Source organism: Gorilla gorilla, chromosome 19 (genome assembly GCF_029281585.2).
Source record: "Gorilla gorilla gorilla isolate KB3781 chromosome 19, NHGRI_mGorGor1-v2.1_pri, whole genome shotgun sequence".
NCBI lineage: Eukaryota > Metazoa > Chordata > Mammalia > Primates > Hominidae > Gorilla > Gorilla gorilla.
Window position 1 is genome coordinate 31,378,221 of NC_073243.2, and position 20,570 is coordinate 31,398,790.

At 46.4% G+C, this 20,570-nt stretch overlaps 1 pseudogene; it reads left to right on the plus strand.

Moving 5' to 3' along the window:
• Positions 1-14,782: 14,782 nt before the first annotated feature.
• On the plus strand, positions 14,783-15,965 carry LOC101133403 (actin, cytoplasmic 1-like; annotated as a pseudogene).
• The last annotated feature ends 4,605 nt before the right edge of the window (positions 15,966-20,570 follow it).

The window sequence follows — 20,570 nt, forward strand, 5'->3', positions numbered from 1 at the left end:
GGTGATAAGCGGAGTCAAGCACACACCACGATGGTGGAGAAAGGAAGAGCTCATTCATGACTCTTTTGGTACCAAGTGACAGAGACTAAACTCCAACTGGCTTAAGCCAAATAAACTGAGGCAGAAAAGGTGGAAGGTTGAGAGTATCAATGACTCATGCTTAACATGGTTAAGTTAACCAAGAAACCTATGGTTTCTGACATACCTAGTTTCAGGGGCTGAGGTTATATAATTAGGGCTAGACCTCACCATTTCTGAGTTGTCTCTCTCTGTGCCTTCATTCTTAGGATTCTTTCTCTACATGGTGGTATCAGGTAGCTCCAGGTTTATATCCTAGAAATTGAACAATCCCAGAGGAAAACAAATTTATCTTTCCCTATAGTTCTAGCAAAAGTGCCAAGGAAGGCACTGATTGGCCCTGGTGGGTCATGTTCTCATGGAGTTTTGGGGTGGGTCAGCCCATGAACTGGACCAGGGATGAAGTGGCATGATGGGGGGCAGTTATTAGAAAACGGGAACATGGTTGGGCGTGTTGGTTCACACCTATAATCCCAGCATTTGGGGAGGCTGAGGCCACAGATCAACTGAGGTCAGGAGTTCAAGACCAGCCTGGCCAACATGGGGAAATGCTGTGTCTATTAAAAATACAAAAATTAATTTTTATTGATTTGCATATGTTGAACCAGCCTTGTATGCCAGGGATGAAGCCCACTTGATCATGGTGGATAAGCTTTTTGATGTGCTGCTGGATTCGGTTTCCCAGGATTTTATTGAGGATTTTTGCATCGATATTCATCAGGGATATTGGTCTAAAATTCTTTTTTTGTTGTGTCTCTGCCAGGCTTTGGTATCAGGATGATGCTGGCCTCATAAAATGAGTTAGGGAGGATTCCCTCTTTTTCTATTGATTGGAATAGTTTCAGAAGGAATGATACCAGCTCCTCCTTGTACCTCTGGTAGAATTCGGCTGTGAATCCATCTGGTCCTGGACTTTTTTTGGTTGGTAGGCTATTAATTATTGCCTCAATTTCAGAGCCTGTTATTGGCCTATTCAGGGATTCAACTTCTTCCTGGTTTAAAACAGCATGGTACTGGTACCAAAACAGACATACAGACAAATGGAGCAGAACAGAGCCCTCAGAAATAATACTACATATCTACAACCATCTGATCTTTGACAAACCTGACAAAAACAAGAAATGGGGAAAGGATTCCCTATTTAACAAATGGTGCTGGGAAAACTGGCTAGCCATATGTAGAAAGCTGAAACTGGATCCCTTCCTTATACCTTATATGAAAATTAATTGACGATGGATTAAAGACTTAAATGTTAGACCTAAAACCATAAAACCCCTAGAAGAAAACCTAGGCATTACCATTCAGGACATAGGCATGGGCAAGGACTTCATGTCTAAAACACCAAAAGCAATGGCAACAAAAGCCAAAATTGACAAATGGGATCTAATTAAACTCAAGAGCTTCTGCACAGCAAAAGAAACTAACATCAGAGTGAATAGGCAACCTACAGAATGGGAAACATTTTTTGCAATCTACTCATCTGACAAAGGACTAATATCCAGAATCTACAAAGAACTCAAACAAATTTACAAGAAAAAAACAACCCCATCAGAAAGTGGGTGAAGGATATGAACAGACACTTCTCAAAAGAAGACATTTATGTAGTCAACAGACACATGAAAAAATGCTCATCATCACTGGTCATCAGAGAAATGCAAATCAAAACCACAATGAGATACCATCTCACACCAGTTAGAATGGCGATCATTAAAAAGTCAGGAAACAACAGGTGCTGGAGAGGATGTGGAGAAATAGGAACACTTTTACACTGTTGGTGGGACTGTAAACTAGTTCAACCATTGTGGAAGTCAGTGTGGCGATTCCTCAAGGATCTAGAACTAGACATACCATTTGACCCAGCCATCCCATTACTGGGTATATACCCAAAGGATTATAAATCATGCTGCTATAAAGACACATGCACACGTATGTTTATTGCAGCACTATCCACAATAGCAAAGACTTGGAACCAACCCAAATGTCCATCAATGATAGACTGGATTAAGAAAATGTGGAACATACACACCATGGAATACTATGCAGCCATAAAAAAGGATGAGTTCATGTCCTTTGTAGGGACATGGATGAAGCTGGAAACCATCATTCTCAGCAAACTATCACAGAGAAAAAACCAAACACCGCATGTTCTCACTCATAGGTGGGAATTGAACAATGAGACCACTTGGACACAGGAAGGGGAACATCACACACTGGGGCCTGTCATGGGGTTGGGGAAGAGGGGAGGGATAGCATTAGGAGATATACCTAATGTAAATGATGAGTTAATGGATGTAGCACACCAACATGGCACATATATACATATGTAACAAACCTGCACGTTGTGCACCTGTACCCTAGAACTTAAAGTATAATTTTAAAAAGTAGCAAAAAAGATACAAAAATACAAAAATTAGCCGAGCATGATGGTAGGCACCTGTAATCCCAGCTACTCGGGAGTCTGTGGCAGCAGAATCGCTTGAACCTGAGAGGTGGATGTTGCAGTGAGCCAAGATCATGCCACTGCACTCCAGCCTGGGCAACAGAATAAGACTCCATCTCATGCACACACACACAAAAAAGGAAAATAGGGGAATGAGTGTCTGTCTGGCAAAACCAACAGATGCCTACCACATTGTGCCTACAACAGAATAATAGCACAAACCTCTGCTTTCTATCCAAATTAAAGATACTCTGTACCCCTTGGAGATTCCGATACCTCTCCTATAAGACTTGTGTAACCAGGCCAGGCACAGTGGCTCATGCCTGTAATCCCAGCACTTTGGGAGGCCAAGGCAGGCGGATCACCTGAGGTCAGGAGTTTGAGACCAGCCTGACCAACATAGAGAAACCCTGTCTCTGCTAAAAATACAAAAATTAGCCGGGCATAGTGGCGCATGCCTGTAATCCCAGCTACTCAGGAGACTGAGGCAGGAGAATTGCTTGAATCCGGGAGACAGAGGTTGCAGTGAGCCGAGATCGCCCCTTTGCACTCCAGCCTGGGCAACAAGAGCAAAACTCTGTCTCCAAATAAATAAAATAAAATAAAATAAAATAAAATAAAATAAAATAAAAAAGACTTGTGCAACTGATAATTACCCTTGATAATAATCGCTTATATTATTAACTCAGATATAATCCTTTTTTATGTGAGAATCATTTTTTAACCTTTTATTTTGAAAAATTTTAGGTTTAGAGAAAAGCTGAAAAAATAGTACAGAGAGTTCCCATGTATCCTTCACCCAATATCTCCTAAGTTTAACTTCTTATGTAACTATAGTACAATTATCGAAACTAACTTCAGCACGATGCTACTAAATAAACTACAGATTTTACTGGGGTTTCACCAGTTTCCTCTCTAATGTTCTTTTTCTGTTCTAGGATCCCACACTGCATTTAGTCATGTCTAGTTTCCTCGGTGACAGGTCTCAATCTTTTCCTGTTTTTCATGACACTTCTGAAGAGTACTCCTCAGTTATTTTGTAGAATTTCAATTTTCAGACCATTTTCCCTTTAGAATGGCTACCTACAAATGCACTACTACATCTAAAAACATCATACAAATAATGATGATGAAAATTACACCTTGCATAGAATCCTTGTAAACATCAAGACTCTAACCCTTGAATGGTCACAACCAATCAGTTATTCTTCTTTGGTTTAAAAAAAAAAAACCTATTAAACAGGCCAGGTGCGGTGGCTCATGCCTGTAATCCCAGGACTTTGGGAAGCTGAGACGGGTGGATCACGAGGTCAGGAGATTGAGACCATCCTGGCTAACACAATGAAACCCCGTCTCTACTAAAAATACAAAAATTAGCCAGGCGTGGTGGCGGGCACCTATAGTCCCAGCTACTCAGGAGGCTGAGGCAGGAGAATGGTGTGAACCCAGGAGGCAGAGCTTGCAGTGAGCCACTCCAGCCTGGGTGACAGAGGGAGACTACGTCTCTGGAAAAACAAACAAACAAACAATTAATTACATAAAATTTATATATATATATATATATATGTATATTTTGGAGTCAGGATCTGGAGTGCAGTGGTGTGATCATAGCTCACTGCAGACTCAAACTCTTAGGCTCAAGCCATCCTTCTGCCTCAACCTCCTGAGTCACTGGGATTACAGGCATACACCACCATGCCCAACTCAAATGTTTTTCATTATACCAAAAACTTTTCATCATATTAAAATTATTCAAACATATTTGAGCAATAAAATACATAATTTTATTGGATTATAACCTAAATAATAAAATAAATATCTAGCCAGGCGCAGTGGCTCACGCCTGTAATCCCAGCATTTTAGGAGACCGAGGTGGCGGATCACCTGAGGTCGGGAGTTGAAGACCAGACTGACCAACATGGAGAAACCCCGTCTTTACTAAAAATACAAAATTTGCTAGGCATGGTGGTGCATGCCTGTAATCCCAGCTACTTGGAGGCTGAGGCAGGAGAATTGCATGAACTGGGGAGGAGGCAGGAGAATCGCTTGAACCTGGGAGGCGGAGGTTGCAGTGAGTGCAGGAAGCCGAGATCGCGCCATTGCACTCCAGCCTGGGCAACAAGAGTGAAACTCTGTCTCAAAAAAAAAAAAAAATCTATGAAACCATAGGTTGTTGAATGAGTAAATAACTAAATACAGGAAAAGAGGCACTTCTTTACCAAATAATTCCCATTAATATATAGGAAAGGAATGAGGAAAACAGAAACCATCCTTAGAACATGACTGTAATAATTGTTACAGGCAAGATCCACCTATGAGTACTAAAATTAGGAGAGAGAAACAGGATATTTGCATAGTCTCAAAATATCTCCCCATAGTCTCAAAGTAATTAACAAGATGTTTGTTAAATACAAACGAAAAGATAGTAACTTCATAGTGGATAAACCCAGTAGATAGCTGTCTTAATGATCAAAGCTAACATAACCAGAAATTAGACATATTGACATAATGTACCCTTTTGTATTGATATAGGAGTTTAAAAAGAAATTACTTAGGCAGATAGGATACAGAAATCCTGGGTAAGTTTTCCCTTTTAATGAAAAGCAGCCCCAGGGCCGGGCACGGTGGCTCACGCCTGTAATCCCAGTGAGAGGTGACAACATGCTGGCAGCCCTCACTCACTCTCAGGGCCTCCTCAGCCTTGGTGCCCACTCTGGCTGCGCTTGAGGAGCCCTTCAGCCCGCCACTGCACTGTGGGAGCCCCTCTCTGGGCTGGCCGGCTCCCTTTGCTTGCAGAGAGGTGTGGAGGGAGAGGCACCGGTGGGAACCAGGGCTGCACGAGTTCCGGGTGGGCACGGGCTCAGTGGCCCCACACTTGGAGCGGCCAGCCAGCACCACCAGCCCCCAGCAGTGAGGGGCTTAGCACCCAGGCCAGCAGCTGCAGAGAGTGAGCCAGGTCCCCCAGCACTGCCAGCGCGCCCGTGCTGCGCTCGAATTCTCGCCATGCCTCAGCCGCCTCCCCCTGGGGCAGGGCTCGGGACCTGCAGCCCACCATGCCTGAGCTTCCTGTGGTGGGCTCCCACGCGGCCGAGCCTCCCCGACGGGCACCGCGCCCTGCTCTGCGGTGCCCGGTCCTATCTACCGCCCAAGGGCTGAGGAGTGCAGGCGCCTGGTGTGGGACTGGCGGGCAGCTCAGCCCGTGGCCCTGGCACAGGATCCACTAGGCGAAGCCAGCTGGGCTCCTGAGTCAGGTGGGGACTTGGAGAAGTTTTATGTCTAGCCAGAGGATTCTATATGCACCAATCAGCACTCTGCGTCTAGCTCGGGGTTCATGGATGCACCAATCAGCACTCTGTATCTAGCTAATCTGGTGGGGACTTGGAGAACTTTTATGTCTAGCTGGAGGATTGTAAACGCACCAATCAGCACCCTGTGTCTAGCCCAAGGTTTGTAAATGCACCAATCAGTGCTCTGTGCCCAGCTAATCTAGTGGGGACTTGGAGAACTTTTGTGTCTAGCTAGAGGATTGTAAATGCACCAATCAGCACCCTGTCAAAACGGACCAATCAGCAGGATGTGGGTGGGGCCAGATAAGGGAATAAAAGCAGGCTGCCCTAGCCAGTAGTGGCAACCCACTCAGGTCCCCTTCCACATTGCAGAAGCTTTGTTCTTTCACTCTTTGCAGTAAATCTTGCTGCTGCTCACTCTTTGGGTGTGCGCTGCCTTTATGAGCTGTAACACTCACCACGAAGATCTGCAGCTTCACTCCTGAAACCAGTGAGACCACAAACCCACCAGAAGGAAGAAACTCTGAACACGTCTGAACATCAGAAGGAACAAACTCTGGACCCACCATCTTTAAGAACTGTAACACTCACCGCGAGGTCCGTGGTTTCATTATTGAAGTCAGCGAGACCAAGAACCCACCAATTTCGGACACACCAGCACTTTGGGAAGCCGAGGTGGGTGGATCACCTGAGGTTAGGAGTTTGAGACCAGCCTGACCAACATGGTGAAACCCTGTCTCTACTAAAAATACAAAAAATTAGCCAGGCGTGATGGCAGGCGCCTGTAATCCCAGCTACGCAGGAGGCTGAGGCAGGAGAATCGCTTGAAGCCAGGAGGCAGAGGTTGCAGTGAGCTGAGATCCCGCCACTGCACTCCAGCTTGGGTGTGCCAGAGCAAGACTCCGTCTTAAGAAAAAAAAAAAGCAGCCCCCAAATCATTTCCCTTTCTAACAAAGAGCAGCCTGTAAAATCGAGCTGCAGACAGCAGCAAGCTGGAAGCTTGCACGGGTGAATGCCAGCAGTTGTGCCCATAGGACTATATGACCTAGGACTAGGAATGTTCAAAATGGTGGCTCCGTCTTCTCTTTTTGCCACCCACGTGTACCATAAGGAACAGACAAGATGGCGCCAGCCCAGTGGAAAGCTCATTTGCATAACAAGATTAGGGTGGGGCGACCAGCTTTCCCCGGCATCTATGTAAGTGTCACACCTGGTCAAACCAATATGTGAGCCCGGGTAAATCACCGCTGCCGCCTTCTCAAGCCTGCCTATAAAATCTGCAGCAGTCAGCTGCTATTCTCTGTTTTCCAGCCTCTATCTCCCAAGGAGCTGCTCTCCTCTCTCCTTTCTTCTACCTATTAAACTTTACACTCCTTAACCCACCCACATGTCCCTGTCCTTAATTTTCTTGGCGCAAGATGACGAACCCCAGGTGTTTACCGCAGACAATGATGCTGCTTCAAAATGAAACACTAAGAACTTACCACTTCTGTGGCATTTTTACCAAAATTGCATCACCTCAATCTAATAATGATTAGAAATTAGACAAACACAAATAGATATAAACTGTTATTATTGTGTTTTATGCCCAATGTGGTAGGCATCTGTTGGTGCCTGTGACAGAGTCATTTCTCATATGAAAAATTTTAATATGGAAATGTTTTGGTATAATAAAAAATTTATTTTATGTAATTGTTTAATAGGTTTCTTTAAAACCAAAGAATAATAGCTGGCCGGGCATGGTGGCTCACACCTGTAATCCTATTACTTTGGGAGGCTGAAGTGGGAGGATCTCTTGGGTACAGGAGTTCAAGACCAGCCTGGGCAACATAGTGAGATGTTATCTCTCCAAAATAAATAAATAAATAAATAAAAAGAATAATAGCTGCTGATTGGTGATAACTATCCAAGGGTTAGAGTCTTTACATTCGCAAGGAATTCTATGCAGGGTGTGATTTTAAGCATAATTTTATGATGCGTTTAGAGGTAGTGCACCTATAGGTAGCCAGTTTAGAGGGGAAATTATCTGAAAATTGAAATTTTTATTCAAAAATCAAAACATACAGTATCTCCTTTCCGGAGCGTGTCCTTTTCTGTAACCACCAGGTGGTGCTATGAGCTTTAAAAATTACTCTACAAATGTTACTTTTTGTTTTTTTTGTTTTTTTTGTTTTTGAGACGGAGGAGTCTCACTCTGTCACCCAGGCTGGAGTGCAGTGGCGCGATCTCGGCTCACTGCAAGCTCCGCCTCCCGAGTTCATGCCATTCTCCTGTCTCAGCCTCCCGAGTAGCTGGGACTACAGGCACCCGCCACCACGCCCGGCTAATTTTTTGTATTTTTTTTTAGTAGAGACGGGGTTTCACCGTGTTAGCCAGGGTGGTCTCGATCTCCTGACCTCGTGATCAACCCGCCTCAGCCTCCCAAAGTGCTGGGATTACAGGTGTGAGCCACCGCGCCCGGCCACAAATGTTACTTTTTTAGGTGGCATAATACCTGAACTCTAGAATAAGTGGAACCTTAGTGATATTCTCATCCAAAGTCTTTTTTTTTTTTTCTAAGAGACTTGCCCAACGTTACAGCTAGTTATGATGAGAGTTGGGATCAGAGTCCAAGTCTCCTGCCTCTTTAAAGTTGCTGGAGAGGCAGGTTCTGCAGACAGGAGGCTACAGAAGAATTTTTAAAAATACCTGCTAAGTGTTATACAGAAAAAGGATTATGAGGCCAGGTGCAGTGGCTCACGCCTGTAATCCCAGCACTTTGGGAGGTCGAGGTGGGTGGATCACCTGAGGTCAGGAGTTCGAGACCAGCCTGGCCAATATGGTGAAACCCCGTCTCTACTAAAGATACAAAAATTAGCTGGGTGTGGTGGCACTCACCTGTAATCCCAGCTACTTGGGAGGCTGAGGCACGAAAATCACTTGAACCTGGGAGGCAGAGGTTGCGGTGAGCCAAGATGGCACCACTGCACTCAGCCTGGGCAACAGAGTGAGACGCTGTCTCAAAAAAAAAAAAAAAAAAGAAAGAAAGAAAGAAAGAAAGAGGATTATGAGGAAGAGCAGGCTTTCAACACTGATGGGACTGGCTTGTTTTACAAGGGCACTGGCAAACAAACCTATGTAACACAAATGGCATTTCAACTGACAAAAATGTTGAGACCGGAGGCTCACAAGAACCTCACTGTGTATTGCTCCGAAAGCTATAGTAATCACTAGTTCAATGTTTGGAGTGACTTCATAGATTGTGATTGCTGCAAATGATGAGAATCAACTCTACATAGAAATAAATGTAACAAAAGAAGTGCAATACTTCTGAAAACTCTAAAACAGTGTTGAACGATATTAAAACTTCAAATAAATGGAAAAATATCTCATTTTCATGGATTTGGAGACTTAATATTGTTAAGATAGCAATATTTCCTAAATTGATTCACCGATTCAACATAATCCCTTTCAAAATCCCAGCTGCCTCTTGCCAAAATTGACAAGCTATACATCTGTTTGACAGACCTAGTGCAATTACTGTGTGCTGCTAAGGTTCTCACTACAGATGCAAGAAAAAGGTGTCATTGTCCTTTCTGTCTGTCTTATTGTGGTAGCCAAGACTGAATAGAGGAAAACAGAGGAAAAATATGGACAGAGAAGTTTCGCAGATCAGAAATAACCTTGTAAACAGTGAAGAGCCTGTTTTACTCCAAACAAGAACCCAAAATTTGAGTATACTTGAGAAGTGTTGAGAAATACCTCCTACCACCCTCACCTGGTTGATTACACTTAAGTAAAAGCTTGAAGGTTAAGACAATGAAAAGCAAGCCAGCTGGGGACTGTGGGAGGAAGAAATTGACAAGCTGATCCTAAAATTCATATGGAAATTCAAGGGATCTAGAATAACCAAAGCAATCTTGGAAAAGGAGAATGAAGTAGGAAGGCTCATATTCACTGACAGTGATCAAGGCAGCGTGAAAAGATAGACACATAAAGCCAGGCACGGTGGCTCACGCCTGTAATCCCAGCACTTTGGGAGCCCAAGGAGGGTGGATCACCTGAGGTCAGGAGTTTGAGACCAGCCTGGCCAACATGGTGAAACCCCATCTCTACTAAAAATACAAAATTAGCCAGCTGTAGCGGCATATGTGTTTGATCCCAGCTACTTGGGAGGCTGAGGCAGGAGAATTGCTTGAACCTGGGAGGCAGAGGTTGCAGAGAGCCAAGGTCGTTCCATTGCACTCCACCCTGGGCAACAAGAGCGGAAACTCCGTCTCAAAAAAAGAAAAAAGAAAAAAAAAGAAAGGACAGACACATAAACCAGTGAAACAAAAGAGAGAGCTCAGAAATAGAACCACACTAATATAGTCAACTGATTTTTATCAAAGATAGAAAGGCAATTCAATGAAGAAATAGTCTTTTTCAACAAATGGTGATGAACAAATTGGACATCTATATGCAAAAACAATTAACTTTGACACATATCTCACACGTTAGACGAAAATTAACTTTAAATGAATCATAGATTTAAATATAAAATACAGGCCAGGCGCGGTGGCTCACGCCTGTAATTTCAACACTTCAGGAGCCTGAGGTGGGCGGGTTGCTTGAGCTCAGGAGTTCGAGACCAGCCTGGGCCACATGGCAACATCCAGCTACTTGGGAGGCTATGGTGGGAAGATCGCTTGAGCCCAGGGGGAGAGAGGTTGCAATGAGCAGAGATCGTGCCACTGCACTCCAACCTGGGTGACAGAGACAGACCCTGTCTCAAAAAAAAAAAAAAAAATTAAATATGAAATACAAAGCTGTAAACGGCTAGAAGAAAACACAGGAGAAGGTCTTTGTGACTCCTGATTTGGCAATGACTTTTTAGATACAATACCAAAAGCATAATCTATGAAAGAAAGATTGAATAAATTGGACTTTCTAGAAATTAAAAACTTTCACTTGTGAAAGACACTGTGAACAAAATGACAAGCCACAGACTGGAAGAAAAAATTGCAAATTACGTATAAAATCTGCCTATAAAATCTTCTGCAGTAGATTTTGGTATATATGATCCTACACCAAAAATAACATTTTCAGCCTCTGAACCAAGTGAATGGACCCCCATCAGCCAAGGGCATTCCAAAGGAGGCCTGAAAAACTATTTCAGGCCATGATGGGAAGAAGGGATTGGTTGAAGTGATTGCCTCGTTATACCCTCTCTCCTTGGAATTTAGGCACAGCTGACCAGCATTAACATTAAAACAGAGCTTTTAAACTGTCAGCTAACAAAGCTGACTCTTTGTAGCAATAATACACCAAATTCCAACCTGACTCTAGTATAACATCACATGCCAGATAGCAGGCCCTGAAAGTGAAGTATTTTACCCCGAAATATATATTTTTTGGGGTTTTTTTGTTTTTGTTTTTGAGATGGAGTCTCACTCTGTCACCAGGCTGGCATGCGGTGGCATGATCTCGGCTCACCGCAACCTCTGACTCCCTGGTTCAGGTGATTCTCCTGCCTCAGCCTCCCGAGTAGCTGGCATTACAGGCACGCACCACCATGCCCAGCTAATTTTTGTATTTTTATTAAAGACTGGGTTTCACCATGTTGGCCAGGATGGTCTCAATCTCCTGACCTCATGATCCACCCGCCTCGTCCTCCCAAAGTGCTGGGATTCAGGTGTGAGCCACCGTGCCCGGCTTCCTTGATGTATTTTTTAAATGGCCCTGCAAAACGACTCTTATGGGGGAAATGTACATTCTGTAGAGAACCTCCTTCCCTTTCCAGAACTTTTCCTGACTCAGGAGAGATTAACTAAGAGTCTAGCACCTTTTTTTTGAGACAGGGTCTCACTCTATCACCCAGGTTGGAGGGCAGTGGTGCAATCTCAGCTCACTGCAGCCTCGATTTCCTGGGCCTCGGGTGATCCACCTACCTCGGCCTCCCAAAGTGCTGGGATTACAGGCATGAGCCACTGCACTTGGCCAACCGCTTATCTTAATCCAGAGTTCCTTTCTATTGATTCCAGGTCTTTAGATAATAACATAATTTTTTTCAACCAACTGCCAAGCATAAAATCTTTGAATCCACCTATGACCAGGAACCATCCCCATCCCCACTTCAAGTTGTCCCAGTTTTTTTTTTTTTTTTTTTTTTTTTTTTTAGACGGAGTCTTGCTCTGTCGACTGGAGTGCAATAGTGTGATCTCAGGTCACTGCAACATCTACCTCCCGGGTTCAAGCGATTCTCCTGCCTCAGCCTCCCGAGTAGCTGGAATTACAGGTGTGTCCCACTTTTCCAGACTGAACCAATGTACACCTTACATTGATTGATGTGTGCCTGTAACTTCTGTCCCCCTAAAAGGTATAGAGTCAAGCTGTAACCCAACCACCTTGGGCACATGTTCCCAGGACCTCCTGAGGCTGTGTCACCAGTCACAATCCCTAGCCTTGGCAAAATAAGCTTCTAAATTGATTGAGACTTGTTCAGATACTTTTTGGTTTACATGATAAGGGACATATATCCAATATATAAAGAATTCTTCAAATGCAACAATAGGAAAACAACTCAATTTTTTTTTCCAGCAAAGTTTTATTATTATTATTATTATTATTATTATTATTTTTAATTGATAATTCTTGGGTGTTTCTCGCAGAGGGGGATTTGGCAGGGTCATAGGACAATAGTGGAGGGAAGGTCAGCAGATAAACAAGTGAACAAAGGTCTCTGGTTTTCCTAGGCAGAGGACCCTGCGGCCTTCCACGGTGTTTGTGTCCCTGGGTACTTGAGATTAGGGAGTGGTGATGACTCTTAATGAGCATGCTGCCTTCAAAAATCTGTTTAACAAAGCACATCTTGCACCGCCCTTAATCCATTTAACCCTGAGTGGACACAGCACATGTTTCAGAGAGCACAGGGTTGGGGGTAAGGTCACAGATAACAGGATCCCAAGGCAGAAGAATTTTTCTTAGTACAGAACAAAAGGAAGTCTCCCATGTCTACTTCTTTCTACACAGACACCGCAACCATCCGATTTCTCAATCTTTTCCCCACCTTTCCCCCCCTTCTATTCCACAAAACCGCCATTGTCATCATGGCCCGTTCTCAATGAGCTGTTGGGTACACCTCCCAGATGGGGTGGTGGCCGGGCAGAGGGGCTCCTCACTTCCCAGTAGGGGCGGCTGGGCAGAGGCGCCCCTCTCCTCCCGGACGGGGCGGCTGGCCGGGCGGGGGGCTGACCCCCCCACCTCCCTCCTGGACGGGGCGGCTGGCCAGGCAGAGGGGCTCCTCACTTCCCAGTAGGGGCGGCCGGGCAGAGGCGCCCCTCACCTTCCGGATGGGGCGGCTGGCCGGGCAGGGGGCTGACCCCCCCCCCACCTCCCTCCCGGACGGGGCGGCTGGCTGGGCGGCGGACTGACCCCCCCACCTCCCTCCCAGACGGGGCGGCTGGCTGGGCGGGGGACTGACCCCCCCACCTCCCTCCCAGACGGGGCGGCTGGCCGGGCAGAGGGGCTCCTCACTTCCCAGTAGGAGTGGCCAGGCAGAGGCGCCCCTCACCTCCCGGACGGGGCGGCTGGCTGGGCGGGGGGCTGACCCCCCCCACCTCCCTCCCGGATGGGGCGGCTGGCCGGGTGGAGGGCTGACCCCCCCCCCACCTCCCTCCCGGACGGGGCGGCTGGCCGGGCGGGGGGCTGACCCCCACCTCCCTGCCGGACGAGGTGGCTGCAGGGCGGAGACGCTCCTCACTTCCCAGGTGGGGTGGCTGCCGGACGGAGGGGCTCCTCACTTCTCGGATGGGACGGCTGCCGGGTGGAGGGGCTCCTCACTTCTCAGATGGGGCGGTTGCCGGGCGGAGGGTCTCCTCACTTCTCAGACGGGGCGGCCGGGCAGAGACGCTCCTCACTTCCTAGATGGGATGGCGGCCGGGAAGAGGCGCTCCTCACTTCCTAGATGGGATGGCGGCTGGGCAGAGACGCTCCTTACTTTCCAGACTGGGCAGCCAGGCAGAGGGGCTCCTCACGTCCCAGACGATGGGCGGCCAGGCAGAGACGCTCCTCACTTCCCAGACAGGGTGGCGGCCGGGCAGAGGCTGCACTCTCGGCACTTTGGGAGGCCAAGGCAGGCGTCTGGGAGGTGGAGGTTGTAGCGAGCCGAGATCACAGCAGCCTGGGCACCATTGAGCACTGAGTGAACCAGACTCCGTCTGCAATCCCGGCACCTCGGGAGGCCGAGGCTGGCGGATCACTCGCGGTTAGGAGCTGGAGACCAGCCCGGCCAACACAGCGAAACCCCGTCTCCACCAAAAAAATACGAAAACCAGTCAGGCATGGCGGCGCACGCCTGCAATCGCAGGCACTCGGCAGGCTGAGGCAGGAGAATCAGGCAGGGAGGTTGCAGTGAGCCGATATGGCAGCAGTACAGTCCAGCCTCAGCTCGGCATCAGAGGGAGACCGTGGAGAGGGAGACCGTGGGGAGAAGGAGAGGGAGACAGGGAGAGGGAGAGGGAGACAGGGAGAGGGAGAGGGAGAGCTCAATTTTTTAAATGGACAAAATATCTGAATAGAACACTTCAACAGAGGAGATATATGAATGACAAATAAGGACATGAAAAGATGCTGTTGGCCAGGGGCGGTGGCTCACACCTGTAATCCCCGCATTTTGGGAGGCCGAGGCGTGTGGATCACCTAAGGTCAGGAGTTTGAGACCAGCCTAACCAACATTGTGAAACCCTGTCTCTACTAAATACAAAAAATTAGCCGGGCTTGGTGACGCATGCCTATAGTCCCAGCTATTTGGGAGGCTGAGGCAGGAGAATCGCTTGAACCCAGGAGGCAGAGGTTACAGTGAGCCGAGACTGCACTATTGCACTACAGCCTGGGCAACAAAAGCGAAACTCCATCTCAAAAAACAAACAAAACAAAAGAAGCCAAGACTGCATCCTCCCCACGAACACAGAGCCTCGCCCTCTCCACTCCGCCGCCCATCCACACCAGCTGCCAACTCACCATGCATGACGATATCACTGCTCTTGTATTCGACAATGGCTCTGGCATATGCAAGGCTAGCTTTGCGAGCGATGGTGTCCCCCGGGCTGTCTTCCCCTTCATCATGGCACCAGGGCACGATGGTGGGCATGGGTCAGAAGGACTCCTATGTGGATGGGGCCCAGAGCAAGAGAGGCATCCTGACCCTGAAGTACCCCATTGAGCATAGCATCATCACCAACTGGGATGACATGGAGAAGATCTGACACCACACCTTCTACAACGAGCCGCGTGTGGCTCTTGAGGAGCATGCTGTGTTGCTGACTGAGGCCCCTCTGAACTCCAAGGAGAACTGCGAGAAGATGACTTATATCATGTTTGAGACCTTCACACCCCAGCCATATACGTGGCCATCCAGGCCATGCTGTCCCTGTACGCCTCTGACCATAGCTGGCATTGTGATGGACTCTGGTGATGGGGTCACCAACACTGTGCCCATCTATGAAGGGTACACCCCTCCCCCACACCATCCTGTGTCTGGACCTGGCTGGCTGGAACCTGACTGACTACCTCATGAAGATCCTCACCCAGTGTGGCTACAGCTTCACTGCCACAGTCATGCAGGAAATTGTGTGTGACATCAAGAAAAAGCTGTGCTACATTCCCCTGGACTTTGAGCAGGAGATGGCCATGGTGGGCTCCAGCTCCTCCCTGGAGAAGAGCTACAAGCTGCCCAATGGCCAGGTCATCACCATTAGCAACAAGTGGTTCTGCTGCCCCGAGGCACTCTTCCAAACTTCCTTCGTGGGCATGGAATCCTGTGGCATCCACGAAACTACCTTCAACTCCATCATGAAGTCGGATGTGGACATCTACAAAGACCTGTATGCCAACACAGTGCTGTCTGGCCGCACCACCATGTACCCTAGCATCACCAACAGGATGCAGAAGGAGATTACTGCCCTGGCGCCCAGCGCGATGAAGATCAAGATCATTGCTCCTCCTGAGTGCAAGTACTCTGTGTGGATCAGAGGCTCCATCCTGGCCTCGCTGTCCACCTTCCAGCAGATGTGGATCAGCAAGCAGGAGTACAATGAGTCCGGCCCCTCCATCGTCCACCGCAAATGCTTCTAGGCGGACTGTGACTTAGTTGCATTACACTCTTTCTTGACAAAACCTAACTTGCACTGAAAACAAGATGAGATTGGTGTGACTTTATTTGTTTTTTTGTGGCTGGGGTTTTCTTTTGGCTTGACTCAGGATTTAAAAACTGGAACGGTGAAGGTGACAGCGGTCAGTTGGAGCGAGCATCCCCCAAAGTTCTACAATGTGGCCGAGGATTTTGATTGTACGTTGTTCCTTTTTTTAATAGTCATTCCAAATATCATGGGATGCATTGTTACAGGAAGTCCCTTGCCCTCCTAAAAGCCACCTCACTTCTCTCTAAGGAGAATGGCTCAGTCCTCTCCGGAGTCCACACAGGGGAGGTGATAGCATTGCTTTCGTGTAGATTATGTAATACAATTTTTAAAAAATCTTCGCCTTAATACTTTTTTATTTTGTTTTATTTTGAATGATCAGCCTTCGTGGCTCCCCATTTCTTTTCCCCCAACTTAAGATGTATGAAGGCTTTTGATCTCCCCGGAAGTGTGTGGATGCAGCCAGGGCTTACCTGTACACTAACTTGAGACCAGTTGAATAAAAGTGTACACCTTAAAAAAAAAAAAAGAAAGAAAAGATGCTGTCAACACCGTTTTTCATTTAGAGAAAGGCAAAGTACAAAACATAAGATGCCACTACATACACATCAGAATATTTAAGATAAGAAATGAACTAACAATAACAAATGCTGTCAAGGATTTGAAACATCGGTACTGTCTTTCATTGCTAATGGGAATGCAAAAATGATACAGCCATGTTGGAAGACAGTTTCCCAGTTTTTAATGTTCAACATAGACTTACCATATGACCTAGTAGTCTTTCTCCTAGGTTTTCAAAACCACCTGATTTGAAAACACGTCCACACAGAAACCTGTACGTGAATGTTTATAACAGATTTATTCATAATTATCAAAAACCAGAAGCAACCAAGATGTCCTTCAATAAGTGAATGGGTAAACAAAATGTGGCACATATGATAGAAAACTATTCAGCAAGAAAAAATGGGAAATACTATTTATCCACACAGTAGCATGGATGAATCTTTTTTTTTTTTTTTTTTTTTTTTTTTGTTTGAGACAGTCTCACTCTGTCACCCAGCCTGGAGTGCAATGGCATGACCTCGGCTCACTGCAACCTCTGCCTCCTGGGTCCAGGTGATTCTCCCACTTCAGCCTCCTGAGTACTGGGATTACAGGCACCCACCATCATGCCCAGTTAATTTTTTCTATTTTTGTAGAGATAGGGTTTCACCATGTTGACCAGGCTGGTCTTGAAACCCTGACCTCAGGTGATCCACCCGCCTTGGCCTCCCAAAGTGCTGGGAATACAGGTGTGAGCCACTGCACCCGGCCTTTTTTTTTTTTTTTTTTTTTTTTGAGATGGAGTCTCACTCTTTCACCCAGGCTGGAGTGAAGTGGCATGATCTCTGCTCACTGCAACCTCCGCCTTCCAGGTTCAAGCAATTCCCCTGCCTCAGCCTCCCGAGTAGCTGGGATTACAGGCGCCTGCCACCATGCCCAGCTAATTTTTGTATTTTTAGTAGAGACAGGTTTTGCCTTGTTGGCCAGTCTGGTCTTGAACTCCTGACCTCAGGTGATCCACCTGCCTTGGCCTCCCAAAGTGCTAAGATTACACATGTGAGCCACCATGCCCGGCCACATGGATGAATCTTAAGGGAATTTGGCTAAGGGGGAATAAAACAGACTAGAAATGCTATATATTGAATAATTCCATTCACAAGACATTCTAGAAATGGCCAAACTATAGGGATGGAAAATGGATCAGTGGTTTCTAGGGACTAGGGAAAGGAGAAGTGAACTAGGGAAAGCACAGGCTGTTCTTTATTTTTATTTATTTATTTATTTATTTTTTAATTTATTTTTTATTTTTATTTTTTTTTTTGAGACGGAGTCTCGCTCTGTCGCCCAGGCTGGAGTGCAGTGGCGCGATCTCGGCTCACTGCAAGCTCCGCCTCCTGGGTTCACGCCATTCTCCTGCCTCAGCCTCCCGAGTAGCTGGGACTACAGGCGCCCGCCACCACGCCCGGCTAATTTTTAGTATTTTTAGTAGAGACGGGGTTTCACCGTGTTAGCCAGGATGGTCTCGATCTCCTGACCTCATGATCCACCCGCCTCGGCCTCCCAAAGTGCTGGGATTACAGGCGTGAGCCACCGCGCCTGGCCTTATTTATTTATTTTGAGACAGAGTTTCGCTCTCGTTGCCCAGGCTGGAGTGCAATGGCGTGATCTCGGCTCACCGCAACCTCTGCCTCCTGGATTCAAGCAATTCTCCTGTCTCAGCCTCCTGAGTAGCTGGGATTGCAGGCATGTGCCACCATGCCCACCTAATTTTGTATTTTTAGTAGATATGGGGTTTCTCTATGTTGGTCTGGCTGATCTTGAACTCCTGACCTCAGGTGATCTGCCCACCTCAGCCTCCCAAAGTGCTGGGATTATAGGCGTGAGCCACTGTGCCCAGCTGCACAGGCTATTCTTTAGGGCGATGAAACTAACCCATATGGTACTGCAGGGATGGATATAGGACTTTAAGCATTTATCAAACCCATAGAATCTATAACAAAAAGGATGTATGAAAACTTAATGTATGAAGTTTTCAAAAAAAAATCAACAAGGAGGTCAAAGATAAAGGGATGCAATTAGATTGTGCCTATGCTGAATAATTTACTTCCAAAAAGTAGGGTATGGAAAGGGGGAAGGAATAAAAGTAACTTCACAGTGGGGAAATCTGGCAGCCATCACCTTAACCAAGTGATTGAAGTTAACATCACCAGTAAAGGGACAAATAAATTTTTCTGTGCCCCCTGTGTGATGCACTGAGAAGGACATGTCACTTCTATGGTAACCATAGCCAAAATGTGTAATACAAATCTAAGTATGAGGAAATGTCAGAAGAAAACAAAATTGAAGGACTTTTTTTTTTAGACGGAGTCTGTCTAAAGGCTGTCTGTCGCCAGGCTGGAGTGCAGTGGCGTGATCTTGGCTCACTGCAACCTCCGCCTCCCAGGTTCAAGCTATTCTCCTGCCTCAGCCTCCCGAGTAGCTGGGACTACAGCTGTGACAGCGCCTGCCACAACGCCCAGCTAATTTTTTATATTTTTAGTAGAGACGGCGTTTCACCGTGTTAGCCAGGATGGTCTCGATCTCCTGACCTTGTGATCTGCCTGCCTCGGCCTCCCAAAGTGCTGAGATTACAGGTGTGAGCCACTGCACTCGGCCAGGACAGTCTATAAAATGACTGGACTATTCAAAAAAGTCAAGATAGTGGCTGGGCGCGGTGGCTCATGCCTGTAATCCCAGCACTTTGGGAGGCTGAGTTGGGTGGATCACCTGAGGTCAGGAGTGTGAGACCAGCCTGGCCAACATGGCGAAACCTCATCTCTACTAAAAATACAAAAATTAGGCAGGCATGCTGGCAGGCGCCTGTAATCCCAGCTCCTTGGGAGGCTGAGGCAGGAGAATTGCTTGAACCAGGGAGGCAGACGTTGTGGTGAGCCAAGATCGTGCCATTGCACTCCAGCCTGGGCAACAAGAGCGAAATTCCGTCTCAAAAAAAAAAAAAAAAAAAAAAAAAAAAAAAAAAAATCAAGATCATGAAAGCAAAGAAAGACTGGGGAACTGTTTAAAGGAGACTAACCAGCCTGAAAACGAAATAAAATATGCAATCCTGGACTGGATCATGACTGGAAAAAAATCGTCTATAAAAAGCATCAGTTAAATTTGAATACAATCTTCAGACTGAAACTCAGGCATCAGCACTTTTTAAAGTTCCTGGTAGATTTCCATGTGCAGCCAAATTTGAAAATCAGTAGAGTTTCTCCCCTAGTCTTCATTTAGACCTCACTACTGGCCCAATTAAACCAGGCAGTTTGTAACTTCTGCATAGTGTCTCAAAGTGTTTAGGAAGCTCTGAAGACAGAGAGATTATAAAGATGACACGCTATAAACCTAATATTGGCAAGCTTTTACGGTAATTAATAAGACAAATGATTATGAAACTACATTAAACGAATTGCAGAGGGCTTGAATGATGTAAATAATTAATCTTCCTTCCTAATTTCAGTGATGTTCCTTAGTCATAAATTCTGCTTTCTTAATTTCTAAAGACAAGCTTCGATTGCTAAAGTAAAAAGGCCAGCCTGGACAACACGATGAAACCTCATCTCTACTAAAAATGCAAAAATTAGCCGGTGTGGTGGTGGGCCCCTGTAATCCCAGTTACTCAGGAGGCTGAGGTGGGATAATCGCAGGAGGCTGAGGTGGGATAATCGCAGGAACCTGGGAGGCGGAGCCTGCAAGATCGTACCACTGCCCTCCAGCCTGGGCAATAGAGTGAGACTCTGTCTCAAAAAATAAATAAATAAAAAAGTAAAAAGGGCACACAATGAAATCAACACAAGAGTTAAGAACCAAAGTAGCTTGACTCTAGGTGTCAGATTTCAGTTCTCTTGACTGTCAGTACTAGGAGCTATTCCATGTTTTCCTTTGTTGTTGTGTTGTTTTGTTTTGCTTTGAGATAGGATCTCACTCTGTTATCAGGCTGGGGTGCAGTGGCATGAACTTGACCCCACTTCAACCTCTGCCTCCTGGGCTCAAGCGATCCTCCCACCTCAGCCTCCCAAGTAGCTG